This window comes from Cyanistes caeruleus, chromosome 4 (genome assembly GCF_971803275.1).
Source record: "Cyanistes caeruleus chromosome 4, bCyaCae1.hap1.1, whole genome shotgun sequence".
In the NCBI taxonomy this organism is placed as follows: domain Eukaryota; kingdom Metazoa; phylum Chordata; class Aves; order Passeriformes; family Paridae; genus Cyanistes; species Cyanistes caeruleus.
This window is the reverse complement of record NC_141704.1, coordinates 81,104,182-81,126,173: the sequence shown is the minus strand read 5'-3', so window position 1 is coordinate 81,126,173 and position 21,992 is coordinate 81,104,182. Positions and strand designations below refer to the sequence as shown.

The 21,992-nt window shown below is 40.6% G+C and overlaps 1 long non-coding RNA gene across 1 annotated transcript; it reads left to right on the top strand.

Moving 5' to 3' along the window:
* The first annotated feature begins 7,484 nt into the window (after window positions 1–7,484).
* Window positions 7,485–11,215, top strand: LOC147653824 (uncharacterized). Its single transcript, XR_015285944.1, has 3 exons — window positions 7,485–9,086; window positions 9,663–9,838; window positions 10,408–11,215. It is a non-coding gene; the product is annotated as an uncharacterized LOC147653824 (long non-coding RNA).
* The last annotated feature ends 10,777 nt before the right edge of the window (window positions 11,216–21,992 follow it).

Below are 21,992 nucleotides of genomic sequence, written 5' to 3'. Positions count from 1 at the left end.
AAGATGTATCCAGGTGCTGCCAAAGTCCAGGGAGTTCTTTCTGCCTGGTCTAGAGGCGCTACTTTTTTAATGCCAAGCACTTCCACTGGCTTATTTTTTTCATCCTAGATGTTTCTGGTGTGCTTTCTGAAGGTGTCTTTTATGTGAAAGCAAATGGCATTTGATTCCTAAAAGGTGGGAGAGAGGACTGGTGTGACACTGCAGGCCTGACAGCCGCACGTGATGAGGACATACGAGCAGGAAAGGAAGTTGTGGGTTGTTGGTTTTTTGTTTGTTTGTCTTATGGTTTGGTTTAGTTTGGTTTTTTTTTTTTCCTTTTGAAGTTGGAAATCCCATTATAGATGGCAATTTTGTAGGTCTCAACAACTCCCAAAATGAGATTTGGGCACGGGGTCTGTTGAGACTCACGAGAGACGAAAAACAAGACACAGATTTCAGAAGGTCATTAGGGAGAATCCTGTGGAAGGGAGTGGCATTTCATCTTCTGAGCACCTGTGGACACAAACTGTAGAGCAGATCTTGCTCTACATGGCATGGATGAGAGAACAGACTCCTCTGGTACAATTCCTGCAGCACATCTGGTCAGAACTTGCGTTAAAAATCAAATCAGTGACTTGGTTTATTTTTTTCACCCTTCCTTCAATCCCTTCTGCTGGGAGCTGGTATTTGATAACTAGTAGAAAAACTACCAAATAAATAGCATGTTAACACAATGTTTGCAGCTATTACTAAAGGTTTGCAGGGAAAGATTCAGATTGCTTTCTTAATTTTCTGAGAATATCTTCCAAATGTTTTTGTGTTGGCTCTCAGCAACGTACATAAATCTGCTCAGTTACTCTAATCTAGCACAGTGAAAAATATTGCAACTTTGTCATTAAATTATGGATGAACTTTGCTGTTAGTTTGGCTTGCAGTCAATGTAAAATATTGCTGTTTTAAATTAATATTTCATTTTCTCATCTTTTCCCTGGTAGCTTGTGAAACGCTGAGTTTACAGTGATGGGCTTTCTTGAGTGTAATCTAAGCATTCATAATTTCTTTTCTGCTCCACTTTTTCCTCAATATGTAGAAGAAAAATCAAATGCACAACACAGGCTTTATTTTTTAGAAATGTTCATTTCTAATGGAATAAATAAGACCACAATCCCACTTTGTTTGTGGTTAACCTCATGTGGACAGGTTTAATGGAGTGGCCAGAGGAGGTTCAGCTGCCCCATCAGTACCATCTGTAGGTGCATTGTGGTAGAACCCAGGCTTCAACTTTTTGTCCCATTTGGCTCTGTGAGGTGCCAGAACAGGGCACAGGAGATGAACCATGGGGTGCTTTCACAGCACAGCGTGGATCTCACACATGCAAATACCTCTGTCCTAATGCAGACCTTCTGTCTCAGTAGGCATTTGGCACATTTGTGCAGAGGTAGAAATACACAGCCAGGGTTTCTTGCAGCAGCAAGGTTTTTATCAGGTATATTTAACAGTGATGCATGAGCAAAGCACAGCTCAGGAGCAGCTAGAGCCAAGCAGAGGAGCCAGGGATGAGCTTGTGTTTTATGCCAGCATGGCCAACAGATACACTTCATATTGCCCAAGTTAAAACTCTGCTAACCTTTGTTTCTTCTCTCCACTGAGCAGGTTGTGTCCTGAGAGTCTCTCCTTAAAAATGGGCAAGCTGAGAGTCCAGCCCTACAGCTCAGATCCCATCACAGCTCGGGATCTTGTTATTTGGTTTGCCTTTTATTTAGGGCTTGATCTTCTGGTATTGGTATTTCTCCTTCCACACTTAGATCACAAAGAGATTTGTTTAATAGGTTTTTTTCATGTAAATTTAATTGCTGTTTTATCAAAAAGCAAGCAGGGTGACTGTAACTGTCTTCCACATATTTTGTAATCCAAATTACAAATTGTAATTTAAGTATCTACTAACATTTAATTAGACATTAATATGACATCCATAATAAATTACATAAATTAAATAGTTACAATAAATTGTAATTAAATATCTACTGACTGTAAACCTGAACAAGTTCAGTTTCTGCACTTAAAGTCAATTTAAGCTAAAAATTAAATCACCTACAGAATAGTCTGCAAATGGGCTAGAACTCATCTGCTAGAGAGATTTGTGTTATGGTTTTAATAAAGTACACTTACAAAATTAAAACCCACTGGTAACAAACGCAACAAATTTTGCACCAAATGTGCAATCCCAGACTTTATTAATGAATGAGTTACACTGGTGTGTCATCTTAATTTCTTACAGATGTATTCATGTTCTTTGAAAGGACCAGTGGAAATTGTCATAAATTCATTTTCTGTTCACATTAATGACTGCTAGCCCTTATTCCTTCTCAGTGGCATTACGATTGCAATCTGGATTGCCATAGGGACCCCACTGCAATTCATCATTGCTTCAGCCTTCACATTCTCTGGTGGAACCAGATATTGGTGTCGACAACATCTGGAGTTTTATGCCTCTCGTCTTTTTTTCCTGCCTCCTTCCTTCTGTTTAATCAAGAGAATGGGAAAGGGAAATTGCTGCCGTTGTTAATCTCTTCGAGACACCGAGTGATGGCTGGGGGTTTGGAGCTGGGTTACACCTAGCAGGGAGGGGACACAGGTCTGTCCAAGGAGGTGAGACTGAGGAGCAGCTGCTTTCAGCTCAGCTTTAGTGATGGCAGGCCTGGAGAGGCAGGAGGGCGCTTTTCCATCTTCTGTTCTGAGTCCAAGCAGTGGCTTTGACAGGGGATTGCCCTTCCACAGGACAGGGTCTTGGCAAGCATATTCCCTGTTTCCTTCACTGGGGCCATTTCATGTCCTATAAAACAGTTCTGTACTTGTATCAAGGGGAGACATAGGCTGACTTGGATTTTAAATAGGAATCTTTATCTATGCCTGATCAGATCCTGACTTCTTTCCTACCCAAACCCTTCAGATGCAGGTCCATTCTCAGGGATGGGGTTTAAATGAGCTCGGGAATGCACTGCAAGGTAAATCTCGTGTTCCTCAGCTTAGAGTGTGTCTGCCTGTCCTTACACTGTGTGACAATTCACTGCTCTGTGGGAGTGTGACCTTAGCCCAAGAGATACACTGATGTTTATAAATTCTCCAGAGATCTGCTTTCCCCTGTCCTGTCTGCTGGGCTTGGGAGGGGCTCACATAAAGATAATTCATCATCCTCCTCTGAGTCTAGCCCTTAAAATTCCTCCTTGCCATAATACCTAACATCAATTCCATGAATGCTTGTCTGTAGATATATTACAACCACTGCCTATTGTGCTAAGGAGTATTTTGCAATCTCTGTCCTTCTCCACCTATCCAAATCCACCAGTTGTCTCCCAGGGCTGGGAGTGTGTTGTGATGGGGAACCAGAATGTGTGCATGCAAGCACTCCGCATCTGGGACGGGCTCTGTGCAATCCACGTCACTGGGATGGTGACACTTGTAAACATCCTGAAGGAAAAGCACAAAGTGCACTTTTCAGTCAAGGACTGGATGATCTGCTGTCCTTGAGTCTTGAAAACTCAAATTTGATTCACCTACCCAGGGCTGTTGGGGGCTAAATTATTTCTTGTCTCCTCCTGGGTGTGCTTGGACGATGTAATTTTGTCTTCAAGTGTATTCCTTCTCTTTGGTGCTGTTTTAGAGAATGACACACTGGGGTTTACACTGCCACTTTTCTCCACAATATTTGGCTGGAGAAAAAGGATTTTGGTTAGAACTTGGGTGCAAGTTCTAAAAGAAAACAACCCAACCAGCTATCAAAATATTTGACGTGTTCGTGCCATCTAAATACTTTTTTAGAACAATCCCTGAATTCATTATGTATAAGGTGATCAAGGAATTTAGGAGCCTCAGACTCCTCTCTGTTCAGGGCACAGCTGGTGAGGGTAACCAGCTCTTCCAGAATTAGGAAAGAGCTGTAGCTGGTAAGAGATGCTGAACATTTCTGTGCTGCTCTGGGACTGTGGGACACAAGGTGATGGTGCTGGTGGATTGACCATCCTCATCTGGGAATCATTATTGCTAATTAGTCTAGCTTTTGGGTAATGATTTCTGTTATCATATTCCCTGTCAAAGTTTCTGGGAACTGGTTTCTGAGGCTTTGTGTGTCCCTTGGAAGTTTCAGGCATCAACAAGGACCTTTAGGCACTGTTTGTAAAGAGAGATTGATAAACCAACATAAAAGTTTGATAAAACAGAATGAGAGAAGCAGTCAGAGATACCCTCCAATGAAAGGGAAGCAAATGCTAAAAATTTGATGTTACAAGCCCAAATTTCCCAGCATGCTATCCTGTGAGGTGGAACTCTGAAAGGACCTATTTTAAAATGCAGCTAGTAATGCCAGATTTTCAGAATCTTTTAAGCACATGTTCAATTCCTATGGACTCCCTGCTCAATGGATGGCACAGCTTGAAGGATTCAATAAAAAGCAGTAATTAAAACAGCAGGAAAAAAACCCCAAAACCCTAAGATTAAGTCTCTAGTTCTTTGCCCAGGGTTCTCATCTTCATATAAACAAATCCCATGGAAAACAGTGTAACATTTTTATGGAGATTAACTAAATAAGCAGTCACTAGTTTATTTAAACTGTTCATTATTTCAGTATCCACTGATGGTAAAATTGCAGGAACACAATGAAGTAAACCCCTTAAGAAACACTATTCTCTAATGCCTGTGCTATACCCTTAATTAGTATGGTATCATCCATAATAAAATGTATTTTAAAAAATCATTAAGTGTTTTGGGATATAGTCGGAAAAAAAGATTAAAAGAATAAATGTTTCATTTTGAAATTCTTAGAGGTAATACTTAAAATTAGTTGAATTTATTTTTTTGTTTTGGCTTCAGTTAGGGGAAAAGAAAAAAATTCTACAGGAAACTTGTAATTTAGAACAATTGCAATATTCTTGCACTGTTAATGAACATGCTGTCAGACAGTACATTGGTTTTTTCATTTCTTACTTGAATGTTCTGTCTCAGGAATGAAATAGCACTTTTTCTCCAGTCAGACAAGATTGCAGTTCAGCCTCCTAATGCATACAGGTGCAGAGCAAATGGGCCCTGGAAAAGAATATCTCAAATGAAATAGCTTAGTTATAAGAATTTTATAACATTTTGGCTGGTGTAGATGAAATTTATTCTAAACTGTGAAATCTTAAACAAAAAAAGACCAGTACCTTTTCCACAGTCAAGATAATTTCTGTTTATATATTCTATTTCTATCTGGTAAAGGACAGAGTTTATCTGAAGAATATCCTTGTAGAAAAGGATGAAAGATTAAGACTTTTGTGTCGTTTTCCAGACAGAAACACCAAAACAACAGCTCACTGCTGACCTTGGGACAAACAGAGGAGCCCCACAAGGGACAGCTCTTCTCGGTGAAGTAAAACACAAATAGAGCAGAAATGGTTTTAGGTATTGCTACTAAAAAAAGTTCATCAGTTGCTAACACAAAAATCTTGGTAAAAAAGTGCTGAGAGGTGTTTGCATTCCAAATTTTTTGATGTATGTTTAGGAAGTCTCTAAGAGGTCATGATATTATCTCATGATAATATGAGAATTCTTAAGCGCATTTCCTGAGCTCTCAGTTGCTTTGTGCATTTCCTGAGTTCTCAGTTGCTTTGGAGAATGCCTAAAATGATTGTTAATTGGATCAGTATTCATCTTGTGAGTGGTTTAATGAATGGATGTGGGATCTGACGTCTCTCATACCAGGCTGATGTTCAGAGAGCGGCGAGTCAGTATTTTGTAAATACTGGTTCCGTGCTAGAGGAACCAAGCAGGCAGCCAAACTGGGGGCCCCATCCCATCCACCCTGCCCGTGGGGGGATGTGTGTCTGGGTCCAGGCTGCTTTGTGTTGTTTCCTCTCCTGATTCAGTCAGAAAACAGGCTGAGAGGCCAGCCCGAGTACAGGATGTGTAGATTGTACAACAACGTGGAGAGTGTTTGTAACTGGTGTCCCCGTCCTGGGTGTGAGTGCTCACGGTGTTCAAAACAGCCAGAGGTGGCTGGGTTATTTCATTTACCTTCAGCCATTTAATGCACATCCACTCCCACCTACTGATCTAATTTTCTGCACTCCATGGAGTTACCTCTAACTTCACCTTCTCTGTCTCTGAAGGCATCTTGGAGGCTCCAGGGATTCAGTTAAACCAAACAATTTGCTGCTGGTATAATCTGCTTCCAACAGCCCTTCTCACCCAGCTGGAGACTGGTCACAGGCATGCTACCCCTGCTTAGAGTCAAAGTCACCTGTTTTGGTGAGATGCACTGAGTTTAGCACACTCCTCCTTTTTTTCTTTTTCTCTCATTGGCCACAAAGTGATTTGAGTTAAGTAGCTTAGATGGAGCCATTTATTATTGGTCAAGTCCTATTTCCAATGAAGTGTTAAAGGTTTTGTTCTCATGGTCCATCCCTATTTCCCAAGAAATGGCTGTCCTACAGCTGGAGATGTGGGACCCCCCTCCATGAGTTCAAAATTTGGCATTCCTATTCTCTGCAATGTAACCCCGTGGGAAAACTTGTGGCTTTCATTCTTGTTTTTACAGAAGGTGAGAAATCTATTAAAATTACACATTTTATAGTACAATCTTGCATGGAAGATTTTTTTGCTGCATGGATAATTTTTTGCTCTCTAGACCAGGACAGAAGCATTCTGAAATGCTTCATATGTGTCACTCCTAAGAGTTTTTCACTCAACAAGCTTTGTCTCAACTTCTGGTTTTGTCTTCCTCCCACTTTTACAATCAAGACTTTTTACAGCCATTTTAATTGTGAGCTATGGTCTGTCTGGCTTTATTATAAGATCTGAGGCAATCACCATCATCACCTGCAGCTAAATAAAGGGCTTGATTGCACTTTCTGTTGAGCCTGAATGGGGTAGACAGCTTGGTTTTAAGGAGGTCCACTCTTGTCCTCAGTTCTAAACTCCACTTTTATCCCCCTGACAACCACAAAATGACCAGCCCCAGAGGCACACAGCTATAGAACACGGGGGCTCAGGGTGGCACCTCTTAAAAAGCACAAGCTGTTTCCAGAAATTTGAATTGCCAGGCTGACTTTTGAATAAAACAAAGATAAAAACTCTTTTAGGTTTTCTGGGGATGGTGAGAGGAACGTGTTTTATGTCTTTTTTAAGGCAGGCAGCGTGTGCATTCCATGGCCCTGTGCCATCTGCATCACAAGCCACCTTCTTCCATGATTTATATAAATCTTACAAGCACCAAACTCTACCAGCTATCCAGCCACACTAAAAATAACCCCTGAAAATAACCCAGCGTAAAAACGTTTGTCTTCAAGAGAGAAAGCAATTTATTCTCTACAACCCTTCTAGTGTGTTAAGACTCTGATTATGTTACTGGCTACCGATGGTACCAAGAAATTTAAAGCTACTAATTACTTGCAAGCTTCTTCTGAATGATAATTAGTGAAACCTGGTGTAGGTGCTGCTTTGAGCTATTAAAATGTTGATAGATTGATGTAATAGAAGAAACATAGTGAGCTCCTAAGATTAGACTGTTTAGGCATTGAAATTTCCCTAATGGGGTGCAAATTTCTCTTTCATTTGTACCAAGTGTTGAACACTCATCCTATATTTTGAAGTATTTTCCTGATTTTGTTCATTTTTCCCACGACTAATTGGAAGGTTGTGTTAAGTGATCAAAAATCTGCAGAGCTAAACTACCACTTAGCAGCAGGACTGTTCATTAAATCCTGCTTTCTGTGTGTTCCAGCTTGAAAAGACACTTTTTAACTACCCTGTAAACAGCCAAGAACTGGGGATGTGGTTTCATCATTTTGGAGGGCTTTTATTTAAGGAAAGGACACTCATTTGAGTGCTGCTCTGTTGTCAGTGGAGAAAAGGAAGGAGTCCTGCAGGTGACTCAGGACACCTGCAGAGCCTGATTTCTGGTTTAACAGCAGCAAATCCTCATCTCTGCTTACACAGGCAGCAAAGATGTTTAGCCTCCCTATGTAATTCCTTGGAATTAATGCTTAATTAATGCCTGTTAAGACTTATAACTCCCTTAGGTGTCTTCTCACTCCTGTGCCAGGGAAGGAGGTGGTATGTAGGGATGCTGACTTGTAGAAACATTTATTAATAGCTACATCAACCACAAATTGCTGTTACACACGAGCTCCAAATTTATTGGGAAAGGTTCACTGCGTGCTCTGTGTGGTGTAAGGCTTTGAAATGTGATAGCCAGCCAAATGTTTCTGGCACAGGGAGGAAACTTCTAGAAAGGGACCTTACCAAAACTTTTGGAATATTTCTGTTTAATACATAGGAGGAATAGAATAACAACAACAACAAAAAAACCACCCAAAAATAGACCATTAGTGGCTTCTTTGTAATGTGTTGGGTTTCAAACTGCTGGGACAGGAGAATAGCATTGGAGCTCTGCAGCCAAATCACAATAAGAAATGTTTTATCTCTGTTATTTGGGACACTGACACTGTCTAAGTGAGCATTTCCAAAAAGAAGCAGGTGGTGAATCTTCAGATCCTGTGTCTGCCCAGTTTAATACTTGAATCCTGAAAAGCTCTATCAATTAATTGGGAATATCTGGAAAAAGTGTTGGAAACACTTGTTTACAATAGGTTTCAGCAGTTGGGTTTGAATTATACTTACCAAAAAGACATCTCTCTGTCTGATGCTCTTGTTCTCAGCAGCATTTACATTTAAGCACCACCTTTAAAACCAAGGTCCTGTGCAGGGATGACAACCTATTTGATGAGTTATTCCACATCAAGTTGTGTCCTCATGCTCTGAACTTGCCTGGCCCTGGAGCTCAGCAGGGTTGGACCCATAAAGTCAGCCCTGGCTGATGCAGGCTTGACATAAAGGGGAAAAATATCACCCTGAGGACAATCAGACCTTGGAAAGGGAACCCCAGAGAGGCTCTGCACTCCGTTCTTGCCAATTTTTTAGCAGCCAGCTGAAGAAGCTGAGGGTAGGCAGGTCTGCATCCAGTGCTGAGCCTGCTGAGGTCACATCCAACCTGAATTATTCTTGGAGTCCGTGGTCTGAGCTTGAATTTTGTGCATTTCGTTGCCTTTACGTAATTCCTTTCTTTATACAGAAATGTAAATTAAATTTATAATTTTATATATAAATGTATATATTATATATAAATTATATTATCTATTTATAAAATAGAAAATTTTTTATAAAGCTGCATGCTTACATGAGTTGGCTGTAATGATAATATTCAGTAATTATGATAATTGTATCATTAAAAAGAGGTCATGCTTTCTGGCAGGAATAGACAAAAATGTTCTTTATAGATTCCTAAAGAAAGCACTTATTGCCATAAGGGCCTACTTTGTTGTTTATGCATAAGAAAATTTTCAACCAATTGCTAATGGCAAAGATAATTGCTTATAAATGGAGCAAAAAACCAAAAATCATAAAAAATAATTAAAATAATTGCAGCAGAGTTACTTAGAATAAAAGCCTTTTTAAAAAATATTCCTCTTAAAGAACAATAAATGTCTAAAACCAGGGGTGTATTTGTTACAGAAGAAGATTAGGCTGGAGTAGAAAAAGACACAATTCAGATATCACATAAAAGCTTTGCTTTCCAAGATTCTCCCACTTGTTGAGTCATGTTGAGCTTAAAGCTTCTTGTTTATGTAACAATATTCTTCTTTTTCTTTCAGATGGAAGAACAATTACCAATATTTTAAAAGGACATCTTCTCAGTTTTGGCCACTGATCCTTCAAAACAGGCAATTACTCAAATGTACCCAAAGCTGTCCACTTTTCCATTGTTGAAAAATAACTAATTCATTGTTCTGAAGACCTGAATGGCAGAGTTGAAGGCTTTGAAAATGTGGTGAGCCCAATATTTCTCAAAGATTAGAAAAATATAATTTTTTACATTGCAGAAAGGAATAACTGTTGCAGTTTTGAAATTCTTCAGCAATGTCCATAATGGAGAGACACAAAAAAAGTGAATATTTTTTATGCTTTTGTAACACTATTACAAAAATAGATTTTATGCATGTTAAAGATTGAGATAATACATTTATTAAGATGACAGCTAAGTCATGGTAAAGTGGAAAAAATGGGAGGCAGTTTTATTTAGTGATAGAATTTTTCTCTCCAATATTTGGTTTTTACTACGTGGAATCAACATCAGTTACAAAAATGAATGTAAAAAATGAATGTGCTGGGGTTTTTTTTTCCTCTGAGAAAAATCTCAACTTTTTAAGGAAAATTTTTAAGTTAAGGTTAAAGCTTGACCAATGAAGAGCTGTGAGGAATTCTGTGCTTTAAAGAGCCAGCAGTGTCTGAGTGCACGTTCCACAGTTTTGTAGCAGGCTGTGGGTGGTGTCCCTGCTTTGTTGTTAACTCTTCTACCTTCAGTGAAACATCACAAAACTCTTTTCCTTGTTCAACCAGGCTCAGACAGACTGCAGAAACGTGCTGGGAATGGCTTCTCTGAAGACAAGTGTCAGAAGCCTGGAGTATTTTTAGTTCTACGACTTTATAACCCATGGGATTTCTGGCTTTACTTCATCCTGGTGAGCACCACAAGAACCCGTGGTGTTTTCTCTCTGTGGGATTCTTGTGTGGGCCTGGGAGTTGTTGCTGCATGGAGATTTTTCCCAGGTCTTGTGCCAAGCAGCTCGCTGGGGAAGGCGATTGTGGCTCCACCAGATCCTGCGCAGCTCGGAAAAGCGGCAGGAATACGGGAGAAGCTCCTGGGAAAAGGAGGGGGTGTGAGCACACACACACAGGCTGGGCTGGGAGTCAGGTGTGGTGAATTTTGGAATGGATTTGGGAAAGGGAAAGGGTATGGGAACACACACACACAGAGGCTGGGTTTGAAGGCAAACTGAATTTTGACCTGGATTCAGGAATTTTACAGCTGCTCCTTAGAGCTCGCTTTGGCAAGGAAAATGAAATATAGTCCTGGAGCTGTGGCCTTTGCCAATAGGCAAATTTTGCTGGTTACTTTTAGCCTTAATTAGTCCTCAAGGGTTCAGGAGCCACTTGTTGGGAGGAAGGTGCTCCTTAGGTGGGTTATCTGCAACATCGTCCTTCAGGCTGAGGCTTGGTGGTAAAGGCTGAGTTCCAGGGGGAAAATAATCGTTTCATCATATAATTAAGAAATTAAATCATGTAATTAAGAAATGTATCACTGACTATACACCTAGTGAAGGTGAATTATGGTGGCTTTTGGATAGATTAAATCTGGAATTTTGCATTGTGTGTGTTCTTGTGATTTTTTTCTTTTTTCTAATGTAATGTACTTAAACAGCTCACAAGATGAATATTTGAGCTGAAACTGTAGAGAAGAGACTAATATCGCAATACCTTACAAACAGAGAGATAATTCAAGTAGTTTTGGGAACTGCAGCTGCTGTGAAAGGCAGTAGCTTTCCTTGGAGGAGTTGCATGTGGTAAAGGTGTCACAACTATGTTCTGTAACATTCACCTATAGGAAGGGACATAAAGACAAAGAGATTTTCAATCACGATACTTAAAAAAAAACACGAATAAAATTTCAGATTTCTAAATTTTTTATATTTTTTTTATAATCCATTCTTTGCTTTTTACTTAAATTAGGCTACACCCAGACTCCAGAACCTGGGAACAGCCTTTAGGTCCAGATGTGTTTTGATACAAGGTGAGAGTTCAACTTGCACCAGCAAAGTCTGCCTTGCTTCCCACCAAAAGGCATTTGGGAGCCATCTGGCAGCAGCACCGAGGGTATCTTCTATCTCCCCCCAGGAATATAAACGTAGGCAGCTTATCTGGCTCTAGCAGGGACTTGTGGAACTGATCAAATTATTCAGGATACCACTGATCTGCAATGAGATGCTCTCGAGATGCTCCTATTCCAGCTTGCTTTTCTTGCTGAAGGCTGCCTCGCTGCATGTCTTAGTTAAAACATTCCCCAAAGGAACAGCTCCCACGAGATTATTGCATTAATATTGACTATAAAGAATTTACATGCATCCTATCATTGATTTCTACCTAAGCAGATTTTGTTTGAGGGATCATGTGTAACAGCCCTTAATTATGTTAGATTTAGCCAGAAGCATTCTTTCCTCACAGAAATATGTGCCCAGATTCACTTCCTCAATAGCCACCTGGGCTTTTGCTGGGATGGTAAAATAATAATTCTTTGAAAAAGAGCAAGTAAGAGCTCAAAACATTGAAGAAAATAAGGATTCATTAATTGTTTACTACATTAGAAGCAGTTTGTAGCTTTAATAAAAATACCAAATATTGAAAATTCTTTCACTTTTATTGAGATGAAGGTAGGAACAATCTGCTTAGGATGATTTGCCCTAAAGTTAACTTGAGCTGGTATTGCTGCTTACTAGATTAGACAAGATGCATTTAGTTGATAAATAAAGGAGCGTTTGCCAGATGATTCATTTTCCCTAAATCACGATTGGCTTGGCTTCTTTTGTAGTTTTTCTGTTAAACAGCCAGTCTGAGATGAGCTTTGACCAGCTTTGCCACGTGGTGTGATTACTTTCTACTGCTCTATTTAACTGCAGAAATTGCTGTCAGGTGAAAATCCACTCACATGCTGAAGTTTAGACTGAGCTTTCGTCAGAGCTGTGGGGAGAATCTCCATGGAAGTGGAGAGATTGCATCACTCATTCTGCATCCTTTTGACAAGGCAGGGACAGGGCAGATTCTGCCCATCCACATGCAGTAAGATGGTGTCAGGTATAGCTCCCTGTAGAAATATTACATTATATATGAAAATTTTGTCAAATAATTCTAAACTGAAAAAACCACGGTGAAATTGCATGGGAGTTGAAGTCCAGAGTGACGTGAAGGGCTCACTTGATGTGTTTTGAAATCAGTTAGGACAAAGGAAACCAAAACTTTCCAATACCTCACCCACAAAAATGAGGATTTATTCCTTATCATGCCACAGATTTCTGCCAGAAATGTTGTTAATTTGATTTCTCAAACTTGCTACATCTAAAAAATTAATCATCACCCTTAAACATGCAGGGTCTAAACCTTACTGAAACAATGGATTTTAATTCCCTTGTTCTCTTCCTTGTTTAGGCCCTCTTGGTTTCTGCTTGTTATCAGGAAGAGCTTGTGATTATCTCATTGCTAAAGACCCTGTGCTTATTTTTTTCTTATCACAAGGAGGAGAAAAATAATACTTTGGTAGAGTTTTATGCAGCTGTACAGTGGGGAAGAGTTTTTTCCTGGTGACCAGCTGTTTGAAACCAGCAGTGCATAAACACATCCATTCACCCAGATAATAATTTCCCCAGATTTGATTTAAGACACTTCATTGAAGTTATTATGCTCACGTAAAAGAGCAACAATGTACAAGTGAGCCAGGCCTCAGGCCTTGATTTTCCTCCAAAAGATGAAAGCAAATGAAGAAATTCAGAGAACAAAACAATGGTTGAAAAACTGGAACTGAACCATTTCTGCAGGGAGATTTAGGACTTAATCCTGCAAAGAAAAACCTGCTCTGGCCCTGATCCAAAACAGTACTCAAGTCTTAACTCTAACTCCATCAGCAGCTTCACTGAAGACTAAATTGTGCCCAAATGCTTTCTAGGCTGGGGGCAGAATATCAGTAATTTGCAAGACAAAGCCCTCAAAGAAATGATCTTGGTCAAGTGATAAGGTATGATGACTGGTAATGAGCTGGATTTGTAAGAGGTGGAAGGAGCTGGCTGTGAGCATAGTGGTGGGTTGTAAAGTTGAGTGAGGATTAGTATTTTACTATTAGTGAAACATTTTAATCGTTTTTTCCCCAGTAAAATGATTTCTAAAGAGGTTTTGAAGTAGCATGATGTGTTTGAGAAATGATTTCTTTGTTGTGGCAAAATTATTTACTTTTTTTTTGGCCTCCAACCTGCTATCCAAAGCTGCTAGGTCAGAACTGAGAATCAGAATTCAGGCACGTTAGAATGCCTCCACCTTTGTTCTCTGGATGTAGAGGTTGTTGCTTGGATTTCTTCTCCAATAAATACCTCTGCTGTTCATCTGTATGTGTGTAAATGGTATATGTAATATATTCCTATTATTTGCAATCAGCACCCTGATGCAGCCTATACCACCACCCATTTTTTTTGCAGATTGCTGCTCCTTAAACCAAAGTCTTCACTGAACCATTTTAGATACTGTTTATTCCATGGTTCCCACTCTTTTCAGGAAGACAAAAGAGCAGTATTTTGGCTGTGGGGGCAAAAAGGCAGCCTCTGAATGGTGAATTTCTTTTCATAAGGCAAGTATGCCTGTGGCAATGTCAGTGGAGATGGAAATAGATTGTAAATAGCTGCTTGGCACTGAGTGTGGGCTAGGTGAGAGCTCCGAATGCCAAGTGAGGTGGGAGAGCAGCCCAGAGCTGGCCAGCCTGCCTCCAGGGGTGACACTGAGGACACCTGGCTGTGCAGGTGGGTGGCCAGATGTGTCTGTGGTGTCCCCTCTCCCAGGCCAGGCTGTGTTCCAGCAAAGGGAACTCAGTGTCCCCCCCAGCCAAGGACAGAGCTGCTGGCAGAGGCTCCTGGGCTGGAGAGGGACCCTGAGCTGGGCTCTCAGTGGTGTCAAGTCCTGCCAGGCCAGTTGTGTCTGGAACTCACTGCAGGGCTGCTTTGTTTTGGGTTCTGCGTGTTCCTCTTCAAACTAAATGTGAAAAAAATTTACTTTATAAGGAGTGATTTGTGCAAAAAACCCAGGAATCCATAGCTCATATGTGGGTCAGAGTTCAGCTTCAATTTTAAGCTCACTCTTGCTGGCTTAGAACTCCTCACGCTTCCCAAGGTTTATCAGCATCCAATGTTTGCTTGATGTTTTTTTTTCCTTGGATGTTTGGGTCTGGGACTGTGCTTTGTACCATTTGAGACATAGAGACATCCAGACATAGAGTTTAAATGTAGATTTAGTCTGAGCTGTCTGTAGGTATGAACACAAGTAGAGGAAGAGAAATGTGGAATAAATAAAGTGACTAAACTTCTCAGTGTTCATGTTCAGTTTCGCTTGTATTTGAACAGAGGTTTGAAATAATTTTCAAATTATTTAAACACACCATCTCCTTATGTCTTAATTTAAACTGGACCTGTTTCAAAACAATATTTTTTTCAAAAGTGCTGCTATAAACCAATGTTAAATTACTCATGTGATGCAGGAATTCCTGATTCAGAATCCATGGCCTGTGGTACTTTGCCATTTCCATGGGATGATTTACTGGCTAATCATTTAGATGGTTAAGAGGAAGACAGGAATGAAAGTGACTGCAGATGGTCCCCAAGCTGCTGGGGTGCCACATCCACATTTCCCAGAGGCCTCCAGCTGTTTAAATTCTCATTATGCAAAGCAAGGGTTGCCCCAGAATTAACTTTTACTGCAAGCCCCCCACCAAGGCTTTGACCACCCAAATGCCTATGAAGAGAATTTCTACAGCATCCTGCCTCATTTTCCTTTATGCCACACTTCATTATATGTGGTAAAAAAGCCCTAGAGAGCAAAAAACCATCAGGAGTCCTTTTGCTTAGCACCCCACATGGGAATCATCTAACCTTAATGTGAAAGATGTGCTTTTGGAGTTCAACCAATCTGGTAGTGGTCCTTCTACATTTGCTTGTCCTTAAGAAAATGCAGTTCATGCCCTTTCCCACTGAGTAAATGGTTCTAATAATCTGAAATGTTTCTCTTTATTTTTTTTTTTTTTTTTCCCAGCATTTAATCACTGGCTTCCAAAAAGCCTGGAACAGAGTTTTGAATCTCTGCATGACCACAAGAGTTTAGCTCTTATCTGACTTAATCTTGCCCACCTCAGGGATAATTTACAGCTATTTGATCTGTTGAATACAATACATCCAAGGTTATTGACCTCTAGCCCCACTTGCTCACACAGGATGTTCCAGGGTTGGTTTAGCTCAATTGAACAATAATATTTTCTAAAAGTAGCCCCAGTGAAACTTGTAGGGCTGGCTACTTGTTTAGGAAAGCCATGTTTACTGTGTGAAAGTACCAAAGTTGAACTTCTGGTAATGCTGCTTCCTTGATAAAGACACTTGCCAGGGAAATTCTACAGCTGGTAAAAAATAAAATAATATGAAAACCCCCATTAGAGCCAGTATCATTAACAGCATTCCTTAAAAGGAAAATCTACACTTATCTGAAAACCTGAGAGTTTTTATAGGGCTTAAAAAGACTGAAGGATTCACATAGATCACCCTACAGCTGTTCAGGATGGGGGAGCATCCTCGAGCAAACCCTTGGGTGCAGTGCTTGCTGTGCTCCAGAGGTGGCTGCCTCCCAGTGCTCGGATGGATTCAGACAAAGTGGGGTAAATCACAGTCAAAAACAGAATTCAACAACAAATTCAACAAGTGGGAAAAGGGTTATCTAGGTTTGAAATTGCTACTCACTCTGTGCAGGTCACAAAAAAGAAAGGTGTTGTCTCAGGGAGCAATCAGATTTGCTGGTTGGTTGGGTTCAGGGTTTTTTTTGTTTCTTTTTGCTGTTAACTGGATGACTTAATATTTGGAGCAAGTTAACTGGGATGGACTTGTGAAGATGAAAGTGCAATTAGGGGTTTAATCCATCCCCACATCTAAGAACCTGTGTAAAACCAGTGGGAAGGAGCTGTACAGCCACAGTCACATGTGCTCCTTAAGTCTGGTGCTGATAGTGGCTCCTTGGCTGGGAGCGTGTGACCTTTTTAAGGCTTGCAATGGAAAGAGGAAGAAATGTCTCCTGACTGTAAAAGCCTAGTTTACCCCTTCAGCCCATGATAAATGAACTGCTTTGTTAAAGTGACACTTTACCCTGTTTGAATGCCAACAAAGGCAAAAATTGTGAGCATGCCTGCCTGGCATAAAGCATGGAAGTAAACCACATGCCTCCCTTCACCCCTGGCTCACTAAATCCACAGAAACGCAGGATTTGGAATATATGTAGGAATGTATTGGATGCAGCATCAAAGCATTGTCTTGATCACCATCATCCATTCACAATCTTGCAGAGTGCAGTAATGCATATTTTCTTGCTTATTCTCAGATTTGTAGCTTGACCCATGAGAATTATTTTAACTCTTGCTGGGACTGGGGGAGCAGACAGGCTGCACTCCAGCTTTGATATATGAGCTGATTACAGCTTCTGGCAGCTTCCAGGACAGGCTTTCTCAGCAGCAAGTTCTCCAGAGGGTTTCTGAGGGTGGGATTACTGTTAAGGATTTTTTTTTTTTTTCCCCCTTGATCACAGTCCTGCTGCAAATAGAGTGTGTGAAACAAAAGTTCAAATGTTGGCATATTCTCCCGTGAGATAGCAGCACTCACAGTAGATAATTTCCATATCTGAAATAAGCTACACAATGATATTTTTTTCAGCTGCTGCATAATCAGTGATTCCTAGTCTAGTTATTAATGCTTCTGTGCTACTTTTCCCATGCTCATGCAAATTAATGTAAAAAGAAAAAAAATATCATGGAAGCTATGTGATTTATTTTTTTTTTCTATAAAAGCAGATTATCAAGAATTGAGAAATCAGGAATTCCTGCTCACTCAAATGCCTGAATTTGAAGCATAGTCATTTTTCAATCTTTGTAGAAAGGTTACAACTGAAATTTCCTCCAAAAATGCTGATTATCTCCAGTGACAAAAGAATCCTCCTGTGCCTAGGTTCTTAAATTCAATGCTTACATTTGGATGGGTTTGGTTATTCCTCTCTCAACTGCTGGCACCTTTTGGGGCCTGCTTCTGTTCCTCAAGACCTTTGAAATCTGTGACAGAAATATAACTAGTTTCTTTTTCATTCTCACCCTGTTTGAAACTGGATATGGACCTTACTGTGGTACTCTGGTAAACTGGGGGGAGACTATCAAGAAAGTGCATGTTTCAGGCATTCTATTTAAAATAAATTAAAAATAATCATAAAACAGGAGTTGCAGCCCCACAACATGTGCAGGATAATTGAGCAATATAAACCAACCATCTTCACTATATATGTCATGTTAGATTTAAGGGAATTTTAAAAGGATTAAGAGATTTTAAAATAACCTTTTACTCCCTGCAGTAGTTAATCACCTGGTTTCTCTCCAGTGCTTCTGCTGAAGAAGGTGAGAATTTCTTGCTCTTGTCTAGCTGAGTAAGAGAGCTGGGATCTGAGATGTGCATGATCCTTGTGGCTTTCAGAGATGCTACAGCTGAGCAAAAGCTCCTTCCCAACTCCTGGCTGTATATTCCTCCTTACAAGACACTGCCAAAATTCATTCTGCAGTTCCCACTGTTGTTATCTTCCCCTGCTGCTGTCCTCAGAGTCCTTGATAATGAGGTCTAGGGGGATTTAGCATCTGCCAGCTCCGTGTCTGTGGAGAAAAATGAGAAGGAAGGTTTAAACATTAAACATTACACCCTCTCTTCCTTTTAGCAGTACTTAAAAGTATTGAGGCTCCTGGAATAAATCCTTGGCCCAAAGGAGTTTTAAATGTTTTGAGCAATGGAGTGCTGATTTACACCTCCTTTGAGCCTGTCAAGGTCGGCCAAGTATCAGCTACAGAAAGCACCAAGTAGAGAATTCAATGAATTCTTTAATACTCCCAAAACTTTGTTACTCCACAAAACCCACCCAGGAAACCTGCAAGTGATGGAAGATTAAGCACAGGTATCAACAAACTAGAAGTGAATTCAACACTGGAATGCATCTCATGGCGAGTTTTCATATTTTCATGGGGTGAAAAAAAACAAGAAGCGATGCCTGAAATGGAAAATCCGAGCAAGGAGAAGACAGCTGTGCTACATCCTCGGGCCACTCTGCCTAACACAATCCTCAGAAACAGATCCAACATTGCCACCTGCGGGTGGCTTTGGCGAGGAGCTGGAGTGGCCACGGGCACAGAGCTGGAGGAAGGTGGCAGGGCCAGCCTTTGGGAAGGGCACTGGGCAGCACAGCAGAGTGATCCTGCCCTTCAAACCCCAAACGCTGTCAGACACTGGTTATTGAAACGCTCTTCCCGTTGTAAAACACCACTTTTCACTGACTCCAGAGATGGGAATCATCAATCACAGAGTCGTGGAATCACTGATCCACTCAGGCTGGAAATGACCTTTAAGATCACTGATGCCAACCGTGGCGTAGCTTTTAAATCCCTCTTCCCTGGGCAGCCTCTTCCAGGGCTTGACAGCCTTTTCCATGAAGGAATTTTTCCTCATAGCCAATCTAAATCTCCCCTGGCACAACTTGAGGCTGTTTCCTCTTTTCCCCCAGACAAAGGGCTTGCTACCTGGGAGAGGAGATTGACCCCCAGCTGGCTACAACGCCCTTTAGGACATTTTGGGAGACCAATAAAATCTTCCCTGAGTTTCTTTTTATCCTCATTTCCCTCTTTAGGTCAGATAACAGCATTGGCAAACCAGCTAAATTTCCCTTTGGGTTTTTCCCTGGGTATTTGGAGTCACACACCACTCTCTTTTGCAATGGAGGTTTCTCAGTGGCTCCATCAGCTTCCCAGGGTTATACTAATTTTGGCTGAGTTACACCAGAAAATAATTTATCAATTACTGGCAGATCTCTGGTTGAGTGCAGTCACTGACCATTGTTAAAAATTATATTCAAGGGGAACTTTTATTTCAGCAAAGGGTGAATTTAGCTGATATATATTTATTCAGTAGTGTATTTAAATGCAGACTTCAAATAAATTATTTCAGTTTCTTCATAGTTTCATTCACTAATCATACATTCTGATTGTAGTACATACATTGGTTTTATGCCTTCAACCTTAAAAATTAAATACAACAGCAAACAGTAAAATAAAATTGAAATAAACCAAAAGAAAGTGCTTTACTGGTATATACTATATATATATATATATAGGTAAAATATTTTTTATGTATGTGTTCATACATAGAGGGCAAAGAGGATAATGATGCATCTAAATTCTCCAAGGACTGGGAATAATTGAATTAGCTTGTTCAGCATTCATTTAGAGAGGCACCAGGTGATGCCATCTGTAGTGTCCTGCTACTTTCCAGAAGGTTCCCTTCCCTCCATAGGGAGTGCAGAGAAATTACAAATGTGCTGATTTCACTGGATCTGTCATTCTTTGGAGAGGGGCTGAGAGAGTTGTTCAGCCCTAAGAAGAAAAGGCTTGGGGGAGAGCTTACAACAATCTCCTATTGGAAATAGGAAATTTATGTATTTATAAAGGACCTACAGGGAAGCTGGAGAGGGCATGAAGGGACAGGGCAAGAGGGAATGGCTTTGAACTGTGAGAGGGTAGTGTAAGATTAGATATAAAGAGGAAATTGTTTACTGTGAGGGTGGTGAGGCACTGGCACAGGTTGCCCAGGGATGTTGTGGACTCCCCATCCCTGGAAGTGCTCAAGGCAAGGTCTGATGGGGACCCTGAGCAACCTGGAAAGTGTGGAAAGTGTCCCTACCCATGGCTAGGGTGTTGGAGTAACACAAATTTAAGGTCCCTTCCATCCCAAACCATTCCACAACTGTTTGACTTTCCACTGAAGGTCTGGCATAAAAATCCACGTGGCTTGGCAAGCGTTTTCCTGACCAGGATTTTCTTCTGGAAGGAGCAAATGAAGCAGCTGGAAGCTCACAGATTTTGTTGCCTGGGTGCAGGGTGACAAGTGGCCAGCAGGAGAGCTGAGTTGAGGTGGAAAGGTGATCCATGCCATCTCTGCCAGGATTTGCATTAAAAAAACAACCCCAAAAAGACCTTGGGGTGTTACTCACGCATTCCTCTCCTGGGAAAAATGAAAGCAGAACCTTTCGTGTTTTCATGTGGATTTCTTCACCTTCAGAAGCTTGAATGTCGGGGTTTGTTGCTCACAGAACATAGAGTTTGTAGGTTATGCTAAATGAAATTATTACTATTTAAACTATCCATTGCAATGTTGTGGAAAACATGTACTTCAATAATTGCTCTAGAATATACCTGTGTGGGACAAAATAAGAATGAACTGAAAATAATGGAGATCCTCATAATTATTACTGAATTATTTTATTATACTATATAATATTTAACTATATTACCGATTATTACTGAAAAAATCCTTCTAAAATAATCGAGACCCTCAGAATAATTTGATATTTCTCTTTCTATTCTCTCTGGCTTGTTTTACAGTCATAACATTTGTATTCTCTCTGGGACTTGATCTATTTCTTGTCTAATTTCAGGGCAAATACATCAAATCGATTTAGGCTGTATCATTTGAAGGTGAATGTTCCTATCTGATTTTAAGGGTTTTTTTGGATTGGGCTGAAACATCTTATCTCTCTGTCTTCCCCCTTGGAAGGCCCTGTGGTCACAGCCTCTTTACCCCACCCCAGGCCAAGGAGAAGCAAATGGGGCCAGGCTGTTGCTTCAGCCTCTGCTTTTGAGTTGTGCTGCTTCTGCATCCTGTGAATCGTGATATGTAAACCTCTGCTGGCCAGAAATCCCCAGTCTTGTCAGAATGAATGCAGATCACAAAAGGGAAAGGAAGGGTAGGAAGCATTTTAATGCTTTTAAGCTCTGCTGAGGACATCTGGCCTGTGGTGATTTGCTTAGAAGAGGATTAATTGTAGCACAAACTCAGGAAGAATGGGGATCCTTTAATGACAAGTGTCAAGTATACAGGAAATGTATTGTGTATAAGAGCCAGTGGAACCACAACAGAATTTTAAAACCTTCCTAGGATCTCCCTGATGCTTCAAAATGCTTCAGAGAAATCCATTATATTTGGACAATTTCCCCAGCAGGAATTCTTTGTGTCCTCAATATTTTCCATGTTAATGAAGAAGTTCTTTGAAATCCAAAGTCACAGAAAATGAGGTGGAAGCTGCACTGGGCTTTCCTTGTGCACAGAAGCGCTTTGCACAAATGCAAAATGCAGCAAATGGACTGGTTTTAGTCAAATCACAATGTTTGTGCCATGCAATTAAACTCTGACTACTTTGTTGCAGACAGACATTAATGTGGACCCACAGCCTGATTCCTGTGGGTCAACATTTGCAGCTCTGAAGGCTTCCAGCCTGAGGAAGGACTC